Source organism: Rhinoderma darwinii, unplaced genomic scaffold, assembly GCF_050947455.1.
Source record: "Rhinoderma darwinii isolate aRhiDar2 unplaced genomic scaffold, aRhiDar2.hap1 Scaffold_69, whole genome shotgun sequence".
Taxonomy (NCBI): domain Eukaryota; kingdom Metazoa; phylum Chordata; class Amphibia; order Anura; family Rhinodermatidae; genus Rhinoderma; species Rhinoderma darwinii.
Window position 1 is genome coordinate 2,052,501 of NW_027464249.1, and position 15,903 is coordinate 2,068,403.

The 15,903-nt window shown below is 44.5% G+C and overlaps 1 protein-coding gene across 1 annotated transcript in view; it reads right to left on the reverse strand.

Moving 5' to 3' along the window:
- LOC142728758 (protein phosphatase 1 regulatory subunit 36-like) overlaps window positions 1-5,823 on the reverse strand; it is a 70,738-nt gene extending 64,915 nt beyond the window's left edge. The window contains exon 1 of the mRNA XM_075849136.1: window positions 5,766-5,823. The gene's annotated coding sequence lies outside the window, so the exon portion shown is untranslated. The remainder of the gene's footprint in view (window positions 1-5,765) is intronic.
- Window positions 5,824-15,903: the final 10,080 nt, after the last annotated feature.

Consider the following 15,903-nt stretch of genomic DNA (forward strand, 5'->3'; position numbering starts at 1 on the left):
GAGGAGGAGGGGGGCTGACTGGGTGCAGTCTGCAGGGCTGATGAGACAAAGGGATCTCAATATGCACTGCTGAGAGATATATATATCAGTAATGTCTACAAACCGAAATAAATTTCTTCTCTTTTGCGCAAGCGCTGTTGGTTATAAAAGTTACGATATTTATGTGTTATGATGTGATCAGATTTCATGTGTTTTGATAATTCAGACGTATTAAACTACAGATACTGTGAGACACGGGGGGTTTTGAAAATGTATGTGCCCCCACCGTTATACTGTTTATTGGTTTGCAGTAAATAATGTTATCAGAGATAATATTTTCTGTTTTATTGAATAACTAACTACAATTGTTCTATTTTTGATTTCACATAGAAATTATGTCATTGTAAAGATCAAATGTTTGTCAGGAAAAAGGCATTTTTGTTTCAGGCTGTTGTACATTACAGGAGGTTAAATTAGTGTTATGTTGAGATGTCGTTTTGAACTCTGCTACATCACTCTCGCAGAGTCCACAAAGGGGGGAAGGGTGAAGGAACTGATCAGGTACAATTTTGGTTTATGTGTAAGAGACCATCCCCCTCCAGCAAAGTTACACAGGAGGCGATGTGACGTCACTCACACGAGTCTTTATGGATTTGGATGAGGGAGAAGGCAAAACAAAACTTGTCTGGACATTGTTAATTTGATGTAAAGTTTTTGGGAATGTTTTATTTTTATTTGTTTTTGTATTAATCAAGTATTTGCAGAACCTGATAAAAGTGAGATTCTCAAAGTATTTTGGATTATCAGCTGAATGAGGAGGAGTTGTGTTTGGTAGCGGCTTGTGACACCAATCCATGGAGTACCTCTACGCAAGCATATACTTTGTACTGTACTGAACAAAATGGACATGACACTGCGGTTCTCACACAAAGTCATGGACCACAGCAGCGCCCGGTAGCATGTTATTCAGCTAGACTAGACCCTGTGGCCCGAGGTTCCCCATCATGTGTGAGAGCTATCATTGCTGTAAATTCAATGTTAAACAAGGCCTCAGATTTGGTCCTGGCATTTCCACCACATGATATTACTGCTATTCTAACTCAAGTACAACCTAAGCATTTGTCCACTGCAAGACATTTGAGATTAACCTGTGCTCTTCTTCTTCCTGAGCAGGTTACTTTACACCGCTGTACTACATTGAACCCAGCTACCTTACTGCCTTTGGAGCAAGGGGGAGAAGACGTAGGTAAAGTATGGTCACAATTTTTGCCTGAAACTGATGAACATGATTGTATGGCCCTTATGGCCCAGGAAACAGTGGGGTTCGCACATGTAAAAGATACCCCACTCCAAAACCCAGACCTAATACTCTTTGTGGATGGTTCAAGGTATTGTGTAGAAGGATCTTTTCTTACAGGATATGCAGTAACCACCGAAGATGTAGTCCTAGAAGCAGCCTCCTTACCAGCGTCCCGCTCAGCACAAGAAGCGGAGCTTAAGGCCCTGGCAGCAGCATGCCAACATGCAGAAGGAAAGACAGCAAATATATACACTGACTCTCGATATGCTTTTGGGATTGCACACGATTATGGCCCCATATGGAGGGCTAGACAGTTTTTGACCTCTGCAGGTACACCTGTAAAGAATGCAGACTTTGTAAAATACTTGATGGAGACCCTGATGTTACCCACAGAAGTAGCAGTAGTAAAAATTAAAGCTCACACTAAGGTGAGTTCACCAGAGACAAAAGGGGAAATGCCCTGGCAGACGAAGCGGCAAAGCAAGCAGCACAGAAGCTACCCGTGTTAGCAGCCGTATGTCAGATAAAAGATCCAGAGGAAACAAGACCAGCTGTAAGCCCGGAACTACTGCAAAAACTTCAAGGACAAGCAACAGAAGAAGAAAAAGACAAGTGGACGGCCCAAGGAGCAACGCTACGAAAAGATGGCTTCTGGCAATGCCAGAATAAACTGTGCCTGCCTAAGACAATGTTCCCTATGATGGCACAGGTAACGCATGGACAGACACACCAGTCAAAAACGGCAACGATGGACTTGGTTAACAAGGTGTGGTATGCTCCAGGGTTTAGTGTGATGGCCAGCAGTTTTACACAAGGATGCATGATCTGTGCAACACATAATATTGGAAGAACTGTAAAAGTACCACAGAAGCACACACCCAGACCAATTTACCCATTCCAGAGACTACAGATAGACTATATTCAATTACCAAAAGTCGGTACCTATGAGTATGTGCTTGTTTGTATTGATCTCTTTTCAGGATGGCCAGAAGCATTTCCAGTAACCAAAGCTACAGCCGTAGCCACAGCAAAGAAACTGATCAACGAGGTGGTGTGCAGATATGGAGTTCCAGAGGTGATCAAGAGCGACAGAGGAACTCATTTTACGGGTGAAATCATGAACCATGTGTTGTCAGCTCTAGCCATAAGTCAAGCCCTACATACACCATACCATCCACAAAGCAGTGGGAAGGTTGAGAGACTAAATGGGACTCTCAAATTGAAAATCCAAAAAGCAATGGTAGAAACCGGGAAACCATGGACCGAGTGTCTACCATTAGCCTTGTTCTCAGTAAGATACACGCCCACAAAAAGAACAGGTCTCAGCCCATATGAGATCTTATTTGGGTCGGCTCCCAGATTAGGATGTTATTTTCCACAGGTGCTCCAAATGCAGTATGGTAGACTAACAGATTATGTATAAACGCTGAACAAACAATTGACCAAGGTGTATGCACAAGTCTTTGCTTCCATTCCAGGTCCTGATTCAGTTGACGTATAAGCTAGAACCAGGAGATTGGGTCGTTGTCAAAAGACACGTGAGGAAGAGCCTTGAGCCAAGGTTTGATGGTCCTTTTCAAGTCCTACTCGTTACAAGCACCTCAGTGAAGCTCGAAGGAAAGGCAAGCTGGATTCACGCCAGTCATTGTAAAAAGGTTCTTCAGCCAGAAGAATGAAGATCTTTGCGGTTGTTGCGGCGGTTGTTGCGTGTGCTCTTATACAAAAAGGCAGAACTGCTACTTCTGTACACGTAATCAGTACAGAATCACTGGAACAGTTCAGGACAGGGTGGGCGAATGCCACAGTGGATAGAAAGCAGGGTAACTACACCTGTAAGGCCAATGACCCGTGTTATACTACAAATGTGACTACAACCGAAGGGACTTGGAGAAATGAAAGGACCACATGGAGGGACTGTGTACCTTCACATAGACAAAACAGCCAACATTAGCATACAAGAAGAGACGGCTGTTGTTTTGTTGTTATGAACCAGATTTACAGTATCTATAGAAATATACAACCAGTAAAAATAGAAATGAAATGATAAATAAGACTTATGAAAGATGCAACAAGGAGAGGCTCAACTCTACGATTGTAATAAAAGAAACTGATGGGATGATATTATGTATGAATAATAGCCAAATAAGAAATAGAAGATATTTTGTATTCTTGATAACAATTTTAAGAGATAGTTTTAAGCCACATATAACAGTACAAAGTCTGGAAAGAATCCCACACACTTGTAAGAGCGCTGTAACCCAACAGCAGAAAAAGAATGTACACTTCAATATTTCCTTCCCTGAATCCCCCAGCTGTCATAGACAAAAAAGAGAATGGTATGACCCGCTATTAGGAGGGGTAGGAACGGGATTAGGAGTATTGAATGGTATACAGTTAGAAACAGTTATGAACAAATGAAACTCAGTGGGAGACGACACATCTACTGCATTAAGGATAGGTGCCTCATGGTTACCTACTACCTTTGCCATACAACAGAAAGGGTTAACTATAGATGAACTGTTCCTAAATGTTTTTAATGAAAGTATGATAACCGAATATAGAACATTACAGAATGTATCAACTTTAGTAAATTGGACAGTATGTACGCTTAAAACGATGTGGCAACAAGAACAGATGAATAATTTTAAGAATAAATTGTTTAGTAGTCATGTTAGGCAATGGACAGACATTCTGCCCATAGGAGAGAGAAATGATACGTGGTTATTGTTACAGCCTGAGTATACTGAGTGTACACCTAGATGGTGCGCAGGAAGACTAATAGCATTTAATGTGAAAAATCCTACTCTATTATGCAAATTTATTGTTATGCCAATGGTAATGATTGATCCGGTGACATTATTAGGACAATATTGGATGCCAGAAATGAAAGGAACACACATAGATTCTCAAAATAAGACAAGGAATATAGATTTGTGCCAATTAACAGAGCAAGGATATGTATGTAATCAACAGTCAGGGATATATGAACCCTGTCTAATGCAGCACCAGGATAATGTATGCGCACTCACTATAATCCCAGAAGCTAACCTACAGGTTTATATTGAAGTAGGTCCACAGCATGTATGCTTAATAACTAACGACAAGCAGACCCTTAGCCAGTTTAATCTCATAGGACCATTTTCAGGATGTCTATACAATGTGGCGCATTTGACTTGGGGGAACCAAACTATAGTGTTCCTGCCTACTTTAGAAGAAATAATGTCCACTGTATGGGTACCTGAACCTTTGCCCTATGGAAATTTTAGTTTGCCACTGGAAGAGTTAAAACAAGTGTTACAAAAGTCTAAAGATGTAAAGAAATTGATAGCAGCCCATAATGTAACTCTAAGTAAAGTGAAAGTATTGGCTACAATAGCAGCTAAGGAAGTAATAAATTTATCGTCAGCAATAAAAGATGCCAGTGCCCATCATTGGTATGACATATTTACAGGATTTTCCCCCACTGCCACTAAGATACTGCATATGTTATTCCAACCCTTGATATGTTTCATAATATTGTTTATATTGCTTACATGTTTTAATTGTTATACATTTTGCAAAATAAGGGAAGCATTCAATCAGAGGCCTATACATTATGATGAAAGAGTGTTGTGAGATTACCCCACCTACATACCTGTGTGAATCAAGTGAAGAAATGGATCGAAGCCTTGCTATCAGGAGATAGAAGTAGCATTGGAATTTAGGTGTTGGTAAAATCACAAAAGGAGGGATTGTTATGGTATAAATATATGTATAATGTATCTGGGACCTCAATGAGTGAAATGTTATAGAGGAGAACATGTGTTACAATAGAATGGGTATTTTAGAAAGGTTAAGAGAGGAAATAGTTTACAGCTGCTTTGATGTCCATTGAAATTGTAAACAGATGGTGGACAATCAATTGACCAACCCCCCCCCTAAGCATAAAGGAAGCCTAAGGGAATACCTTGAGTTCCACCAATGGGCTTTATGGGAAAAAAGGATGTAAGGATTGAATATACAGATGACTCATATGTATGGAATGTTCTTTGTTCTGCCGCTATAAAAGCGACCACCACAGTTAAATAAAAGCAGAAGGATTTTTACTTTGAGAAACGTCTCAGTGTATCTGTTGCTTCTCCGAGCTCGCCCCCCCCCCACCTGATTTGAACCTGCATGGAGATCAAGGCGTAACGTGACTCAAATTGCGATCACACACACACACACACACACACACACACACACACACACACACACACACACACACAAAGCATGTATACATATAGAAACACATATATACACACACATAGACATACACAGACAGTCAGACACAAGGCATGTATACATATATACACACACACACACACACACACACACACACACACACACACACACAGACACAGACAGACAAAGCATGTATACATATAGAGACACATATATACACACACATAGACAGACAGTCAGACACAAGGCATGTATACATATATACACACTCACAGGAACTTACCATCTCTCCAGCTGCACAGGTTTCTTGCAGGTCGGACTGTGGGCGGAGCTTCCTCCTCGGCTCTGCACTTGCTTCCTCTGCTTCCTCAGTGTGTGTAACGAGGAGCAGAGAATATAGAGTCCAAAGCACGGCCTGCACAGTTGCGCCCCCTACATGGTGGGAGGATGCAGCACCATGTCGCACACCTCTAAGGCTGCCCAATGCAGTCAGTCAGATGCCCCCCTCTTGTCAGTATGGTAGCAGCCCATCACTTTTAAATTAGTGAGGGCAGGAGGCTGAGCGCAGTAATTGGCACTCTGCCGCTCTAGTCTTTATCAACAACTCAGCCTCCTGTCCTCAACTCATTACTTACCAGCTGCTCTTCTTTTCTTCAGGAGAGAGCGTTCAGGCCGCTCCTCCCGCAGTCCTCCAGGTTCCCTATGCTCCTCTCTCGCGGCGCGTGCAGCGTCACAGAGGGGGAGTGTACTAGCAGACGTGCGCCTATCGTGCTGCACGTCTACTAGGTAAAGTACTCTCCCCTGCCTTCCCCACGCATCCCCCCTGGCCCTGCCACAATATGCCGCCCCCCGTTATTAGCTCGGTGGCGCCGCCTGAGGCCGCTGCCTCACCTCGTCTAATGGCAGGTGCGGCCCTGCCTATGACCATTGGATAATTGCATTATGTGGCGCCGTGTGTTGTTTTTTCTCCCTATCTAGTATATAGCACTAACATATTCTTCAGTGCAGGCCAGAGATTGTCACCATTTACATCATTCCCTGCCCCCAATGGAGCTCACAGTCTTATTGGAGCTCATCCGATCTCAGACACACACACTGGGGACAGTTTTATATGTTTTTAAAGTGTGGGAGGAAACCGGAGTACCCGGAAGAAAATCCACGCAAATCCAGGAAGAACATACAAGCTCACATTTGAATCCAGGACCCCAGCACTGCTGCTGTTTCTGTTTTTTTTATATAAACAATTGACGCTGCTTGCCCTGATCTGTGTTCAGAACATATGCGCATGTTTCCAAAGTCTTCAGATAGGCTACTAACATTGTATAATGAACTCGTTAGTGACTACCAATATGCGGCCACTAACAGGCGTTATTCTGATTGATGGGCCTTTCTATGGCACTGCATCAGAATAAATCGGAGTCGCCGGGAGCAGTTAGATCGCTTTGCTCTCAGCTACCGTAGGTATCTGAGGGCTGGGAGCAGACAAGCTTGAGCGGGCGGGATCGAAATCATCATCGATCCCGTCCTTTTAACCCCTCAGATGTGGCGGTCACCACATCTGAGTGGTTTTAGAGGGAGGGGGCTCCCTCTCTCACCCCACCAGCACACCCACGATGCGATCGGTGGATAAAAGAGGCCCCCAGGTCTGCCTCTAATGAATGCCAGAGACATGGCCTAACAGATGCCTGTCAGTGTAAAACTGACAGGCAATAATACACTACAGTACAGAAGTATTGCAATGTATTATGAAAGCAATCACATGATCGCATAGTAAAGTCCCCTAGTGGGACTAAAAAAAAGTTTAAAAAAAGCTTAATAAATGTAATTAATAAATAAAAACCTCAATTAAAAAACAATTAAAAACCCACTTCTTCCCCTAACAAACTGACGCGTTTGTAACGACCCCAACTATAAATCTATTACATTATTTAACCCTCTACGGCCAGCACTATAAAAAATAAAGTAAAAAACAATTTGCTAGAATTGCTGTTTTCTGTTCATCCTGCCTTCAAAAAAGTTTGATACAAAGTGATCAAAAAGTCGCATGTACTCCAAAATGGTACAAATAAAAACTACAAGTAATCCCGCAAAAAAAATCCCTCATACAGCTGCATCCCTCATACAGCTGCATCCCTCATACAGCTGCATCCCTCATACAGCTGCATCGCTCATACAGCTGCATCGCTCATACAGCTGCATCCCTCATACAGCTGCATCCCTCATACAGCTGCATCGCTCATACAGCTGCATCCCTCATACAGCTGCATCCCTCATACAGCTGCATCCCTCATACAGCTGCATCGCTCATACAGCTGCATCCCTCATACAGCTGCATCCCTCATACAGCTGCATCCCTCATACAGCTGCATCGCTCATACAGCTGCATCCCTCATACAGCTGCATCCCTCATACAGCTGCATCCCTCATACAGCTGCATCGCTCATACAGCTGCATCCCTCATACAGCTGCATCCCTCATACAGCTGCATCCCTCATACAGCTGCATCCCTCATACAGCTGCATCCCTCATACAGCTGCATCGCTCATACAGCTGCATCCCTCATACAGCTGCATCGCTCATACAGCTGCATCCCTCATACAGCTGCATCCCTCATACAGCTGCATCCCTCATACAGCTGCATCCCTCATACAGCTGCATCCCTCATACAGCTGCATCCCTCATACAGCTGCATCCCTCATACAGCTGCATCCCTCATACAGCTGCATCCCTCATACAGCTGCATCCCTCATACAGCTGCATCCCTCATACAGCTGCATCCCTCATACAGCTGCATCGCTCATACAGCTGCATCCCTCATACAGCTGCATCCCTCATACAGCTGCATCCCTCATACAGCTGCATCGCTCATACAGCTGCATCCCTCATACAGCTGCATCGCTCATACAGCTGCATCCCTCATACAGCTGCATCCCTCATACAGCTGCATCCCTCATACAGCTGCATCCCTCATACAGCTGCATCCCTCATACAGCTGCATCCCTCATACAGCTGCATCCCTCATACAGCTGCATCCCTCATACAGCTGCATCCCTCATACAGCTGCATCCCTCATACAGCTGCATCCCTCATACAGCTGCATCCCTCATACAGCTGCATCCCTCATACAGCTGCATCCCTCATACAGCTGCATCCCTCATACAGCTGCATCCCTCATACAGCTGCATCCCTCATACAGCTGCATCCCTCATACAGCTGCATCCCTCATACAGCTGCATCCCTCATACAGCTGCATCCCTCATACAGCTGCATCGCTCATACAGCTGCATCCCTCATACAGCTGCATCCCTCATACAGCTGCATCCCTCATACAGCTGCATCGCTCATACAGCTGCATCGCTCATACAGCTGCATCCCTCATACAGCTGCATCCCTCATACAGCTGCATCCCTCATACAGCTGCATCGCTCATACAGCTGCATCCCTCATACAGCTGCATCCCTCATACAGCTGCATCGCTCATACAGCTGCATCCCTCATACAGCTGCATCCCTCATACAGCTGCATCGCTCATACAGCTGCATCCCTCATACAGCTGCATCCCTCATACAGCTGCATCCCTCATACAGCTGCATCGCTCATACAGCTGCATCCCTCATACAGCTGCATCCCTCATACAGCTGCATCCCTCATACAGCTGCATCCCTCATACAGCTGCATCCCTCATACAGCTGCATCCCTCATACAGCTGCATCCCTCATACAGCTGCATCCCTCATACAGCTGCATCCCTCATACAGCTGCATCCCTCATACAGCTGCATCCCTCATACAGCTGCATCCCTCATACAGCTGCATCCCTCATACAGCTGCATCCCTCATACAGCTGCATCCCTCATACAGCTGCATCGCTCATACAGCTGCATCCCTCATACAGCTGCATCCCTCATACAGCTGCATCGCTCATACAGCTGCATCGCTCATACAGCTGCATCCCTCATACAGCTGCATCCCTCATACAGCTGCATCCCTCATACAGCTGCATCCCTCATACAGCTGCATCCCTCATACAGCTGCATCCCTCATACAGCTGCATCCCTCATACAGCTGCATCTCTCATACAGCTGCATCCCTCATACAGCTGCATCCCTCATACAGCTGCATCCCTCATACAGCTGCATCGCTCATACAGCTGCATCCCTCATACAGCTGCATCGCTCATACAGCTGCATCCCTCATACAGCTGCATCCCTCATACAGCTGCATCCCTCATACAGCTGCATCGCTCATACAGCTGCATCCCTCATACAGCTGCATCGCTCATACAGCTGCATCCCTCATACAGCTGCATCCCTCATACAGCTGCATCCCTCATACAGCTGCATCCCTCATACAGCTGCATCCCTCATACAGCTGCATCCCTCATACAGCTGCATCCCTCATACAGCAGCATCCCTCATACAGCTGCATCCCTCATACAGCTGCATCCCTCATACAGCTGCATCCCTCATACAGCTGCATCCCTCATACAGCTGCATCCCTCATACAGCTGCATCCCTCATACAGCTGCATCCCTCATACAGCTGCATCCCTCATACAGCTGCATCCCTCGTACAGCTGCATCGCTCATACAGCTGCATCCCTCATACAGCTGCATCGCTCATACAGCTGCATCCCTCATACAGCAGCATCCCTCATACAGCTGCATTCCTCATACAGCTGCATCCCTCATACAGCAGCATCCCTCATACAGCTGCATCCCTCATACAGCTGCATCGCTCATACAGCTGCATCCCTCATACAGCTGCATCCCTCATACAGCTGCATCGCTCATACAGCTGCATCCCTCATACAGCAGCATCCCTCATACAGCTGCATCCCTCATACAGCTGCATCCCTCATACAGCTGCATCGCTCATACAGCTGCATCCCTCATACAGCAGCATCGCTCATACAGCTGCATCGGCTGAAAAATATCAAAAGTTATGGCTCTAAAAATATGGCGACACAAAAACAAATAATTATTTTTTTTTAAAGTGTTTTTACTGTGTAAAGCCCCATGCACACGACCGTACATTTCATCCGTAATTAAGGACTGTAATTACAGATCCATTCATTTCTTTTGCCAACGGTCACCGTCCCGTATATTTATGGGAAGGTGCTCGGGCCATAGGAAGCTTCTGTAAAATATAGGACATGCGTAATTTTTTTATTTTACAGACCATGCTCCCATACTTTATAATGGGAGCATGGCCTGCAAATGAGGACGACTGTCCGTGACCGGCCGTAGCCGTAATCACGGACTGGGATTACAGCCGTGTGCAGCGGGCCTAAAAGTAGTAAAACATAAGAAAACTTTTATTTCTATTCCCCCCCAAAAAAGTTAATAACAGCTAATCAATAAATTATATGTACCCCAAAATAGTGCTATTAAAAAATACAACTTGTCCCGCAAAAAACAAGTCCCTATGTTTGCTATGTCGATGCAAAGATAAAAAAGTTATAGCTCTTTGAATGCCACAATGGTAAAACGTAAAAAACTGCTTGGTGATTAAGGCCTAAAATAGGCTGGTCACTAAGGGGTTAAACCCACTATAGTACAGCCGGCATTATGTGATCCACCTTGTCTGAAACTGCTGTAATAGTGACCTGTTCTGGTTTGGAAAGGAACACATTGTAAACATGCAAAATACAATCTATATGATCTGTCATGCAGCAAAGAGAAGCCCCAACATCAGCCATAGTCTATGTTCACACAGGGAGTATTTTCTGCCTTCAAATCAGCAACACAAATCTGCATCGCACCCCTGAGGATTATGAAGCTGATTTTTACTTGGATTTAACCATGGATTTGTCATGGCAAGGGTCAAATACAAATTCTTCCACCTTTCCGCAACAGAATAGAACATGCTGTGGATTTTCAAGTCTGCAAGCCCCAACAACCCTGCTGATTTTTTCTGCAATGTGTGAATGAGGTTTGGAAAACTTGCAATGCAAGTTGCTGCAGATTTTTGGTGAAGAATCTTTGCAGAAAATCTGGAACAAATACACCCCCGGGTGAACATAGAACAAAAAATCCTAGAAAGGAATATTCTAATCTACTGTATGGCGTCTGTCGCTGCACAACAATGACACATTAGGACACATTGAGAAATAAATATTTGTAAACATCTTGGCATGGACTGCGACCATTTCTTAGGCCCGGGCATCGCCATGTTCTGGCTGGTTCAGGACCCAGTAGTAAAAGATTGAGAAGCCGTGGTCCAGATCACTGGGAATTTGCCATTAAAAACTGCCACATACAGTTGTTGAAAATGAATAGACTGGGAACATTTTCATGATGGGATTTCCCTTCCTTACACATTATAATATCTGCTTTGTTGGATTTGGATGAAACGACTGTCCAAAAAGATTATTGATAAAAATGATATTTGTCCAGTTTTAAAGATAATTCCTGAAAGACAATTGGCTGCAGTGAAGAGGTCATGTGACAGACATGTCTGGCAGTGATTGGTTATGATTTGGACTGGTTGGTAAGACCGTTGGCCAACTGCCATGATCAGTTGAGTTGTAACGACTCTTCCAGTGACTGGTGATCTCTGAGGAGAATGTCCTGCACATGATTTCCTTTCATATGTACCTGGTTGTGACTGCTCAGATCTCCTGGTCATCTATCGGTAAGCGCTACTCTGAACACACTACACACAGCACAATATAGTCACACTATGCAGTGTAGCACAACAGATGGGGCTGAACTGTTCAGTTGTTGCTTTAATGTTAAGCAGCCATGTGACTAACTGACAGTTAGGCTGCCCATGCACGCTGCAGCTGAACAATGGTGGCTGCCGGGTGACAAAACCCACGCGGTGTTATTTGCGGATTTACTAATCAGTTCTTGGCTACGCGACATCTCCTGCTGTTTGGCGGCAGCGGGTACAGGCAGCTTTGTACTTTATCTATACATGACATGGATAACAGATCTTTGACAATAACAAAATAAATCCCATGTTTTTATGTATTCTCGTTAATGACAGATTTACTAATATTTGCTTCCCCCTCTATTTAAATTGACCTGCGCAGAAGCCCGCAGGACGCCTATTAGAAAGCGTATTCCTTGTATGTCTTACCGGTACCATGTTGGGGTCCACATAATGATTCTTTTCATCTCCACATTTCCATGGTTTTTTGTTTTTTCATCGACACCGCCTTATAAAGGCCTATTTAGTGCGGGATGAGGTGTATTTTTTAATCTTACCATTTTGGGGCACATAAATGTATTGAACAACTTTTAGTCTTGTTTTTATAGAATTCAATGGTCAGTACAAATGACATGACTTTCTTCTGGAGGTCGTCACAATTATGGCGATAGCAACATATCCAGTTATTTTGTGTTTTATTCGTTTTGCACAATAAAAACTTTTAAAAACACTTCATTCTGAGAATGAAACTTTTTTTTCACCATTGTTTTTTGATTCGTTGTTTTTGCTGTTTTGGGGGGCGAGATTATAGCAATTCTGACATTGTTTTTTCCGTCATTCCCTGTGCAGGATAAATAATGTTGTATTTTTATAGTACAGGTCGCTACAGATGCCACGATACCAATCTTGTACTGTCAGGCATTTTGTAAGGGAAACTAGTTTATTTTTTCATTTTTCTATAAACTTCATGAAACTTTTTTTTTACGTTTTTATTTTAGTCCTACTGCGGGATTTTAACATACAATATGCTGATTGCTAATATAATACATTGCAATACTTCTGAATGAAATTTACAGCCTGAAACTTAGTGCAAGTTTTATAACTCCAGGAAACCGCTAACATGTAAAACTCATAAAGGTGTCCACCGATATCCTAACACTATAGGGCCCATATAGCTGCATTTAGGTGAATGGAACGGGCACTATAGCATCGCAGAGCCCTGTTCCGTTGACCTATATGTTGAAACTATACGGATCCCAAGCAACAGCCAGTGCCCGCCCCCACTCATACTAGCCCCTCCCACTCTGTATTTTCCCTCAGTGACAAGGGTGTCTCTGTATGTTTGAGGAGGTAGAGCTTTGATTGAGGCAGGAGTCTTGAGTGCCTGGCACCAGTCTGAAGCCAGCCCTGTACAGCAGTGCCCGCCCCCACTCATACTAGCCCCTCCCACTCTGTATTTTCCCTCAGTGACAAGGGTGTCTCTGTATGTTTGAGGAGGTAGAGCTTTGATTGAGGCAGGAGTCTTGAGTGCCTGCCACCAGTCTGATGCCAGCCCTGTACAGCAGTGCCAGCCCAGCCAGCAGAAGAAGCTGAAGAGTAGGCAGTGCCTGCTTGTCACCCTGTGCTACCCCGCTACCCTACAGAGCCTGTGGCCATCTTTCGTGCCCCCTTTCCTCACAGAGTCCCACTGTAAGGAAGTGGCCCCGGGCAGGTGGTGAAGTAAGGGTTAATGCAGGTGTTTAATAAGGTGTTTAATAAGCCCTCATACCACTTAATCGACGGAAAAATAAAAAAGTTATGGCTCTCGGAATTTGGCCATACAAAATAAATGTTATTTTTTACACTTAGGTTTTTAAAAGTAGTAAAATATAGAAAAAACGATATATATTTGGTATTGCCGTAATCGTATTGACCCACAGTATAAAGTTAACATGTTGTTTTAATTGCACAGTGAATTCCATAAAAACGATGCGCAAAAAACCATGGAGGAATCGCTGTTTTTTAAATTTACTAACCCACAAATATTTTTTTTCCCGTTTCCTAGTACATTACATTTAATGGTGCTACAAAAAACTACAACTCGTTCCGCAAAAATCAAGCCCTCATAGGACAATATAGACGCAAAAAAAAAAGTTATGGCTTTCGGAAGGTGGGGAGAAAAAAACGAAAATTAAAATCTGAAAGTTGTTTACGACGGAAAGGGGTTAATGTTTGCTCCACTATGTGGTCAGAATATCTCATAAAATACACTTTACACAGATCTGCCATTTATTTAGGGCCCTAAGCAGGGTTGCCAACTTGGCAAATTGGGCTGCTTTCTTTGCAGCCTGGCAGTTTTTCATCTTATAAACCTGCCGAAAACTTGTTCGGCAGGTGGTCTTTGGGCAAGTTGTGAAAGATTTACTTGTTAGGGTATGTTCACACGAGGGCGTCCGTAACGGCTGAAATTACGGGTATGTTTCAGGCTGAAAACATCTCCGTAATTTCAGCCGTAACGGCATGTGCAGGCGTTTGAACGCCGCGTCCATTACGGACGTAATTGGCGCTGCTATTCATTGGAGTCAATGAATAACGGCTCCAAATACGGCCAAAGAAGTGACAGGTCACTTCTTTGACACTGGCGTCAATTTACGCGCCGTTATTTGACAGCGGCGCGTAAATTACGCCTCGTGTGAACAGACAAACGTCTGCCCATTGCTTTCAATGGGCAGATGTTTGTCAGCGCTATCGAGGCGCTATTTTCGGACGTAATTCGGGGCAAAAACGCCCGAATTACGTCCGTAATTAGTGCGTGTGAACATACCCTTATATAGAAGACATAGAACAAGTACAGCCAGCAGGTGGCAGCATCTCCAACAAAGAGTCTGCTCTGCAAGTGATGCTTCCTCTTGCTTAGATTGGATTCACCATAAAACAAGGTAAATTATGCTGGCGGCTGTCACTATATTTGGAGCACTGTGATTGTCAGTGTCTGGGGGCGCTGTGGCTGTCACTATATTTGGAGCACTGTGATTGTCAGTGTCTGGGGGCGCTGTGGCTGTCACTGTATTTGGAGCACTGTGATTGTCAGTGTCTGGGGGCGCTGTGGCTGTCACTGTATTTGGAGCACTGTGATTGTCAGTGTCTGGGGGCGCTGTGGCTGTCACTGTATTTGGAGCACTGTGATTGTCAGTGTCTGGGGGCGCTGTGGCTGTCACTGTATTTGGAGCACTGTGATTGTCAGTGTCTGGGGGCGCTGTGGCTGTCACTGTATTTGGAGCACTGTGATTGTCAGTGTCTGGGGGCGCTGTGGCTGTCACTATATTTGGAGCACTGTGATTGTCAGTATCTGGGGGCGCTGGGGCTGTTACTGTATTTGGGGACACTGTGGCTGTTACTGTATTTGGGGACACTGTCTGTAATCGGGTGCACTGTGGCTGTCACTGTAATCGGGTGCACTGTGGCTGTCACTGTAATCGGGTGCACTGTGGCTGTCACTGTAATCTGGGGCACCGTTGCTGTCACTGTAATCTGGGGCACCGTGGCTGTCACTGTAGTGGAGGACACTGGCTGTAATTGGATTTGTATACACTGTGGTTACTACTGTATTTGGGGACACTGTGGCTGTTACTGTATTTGGGGCACTGTGACTGTTAGTATATTTGGAGACACTGGCTGTCTCTGTAATCGGGGACACTGTGGCTTTCACTGTATTTGGGGACACTGTGGCTGTTACTGTATTTGGGGACACTGTCTGTCTGTAATCGGGGGCTCCGTGGCTGTCACTG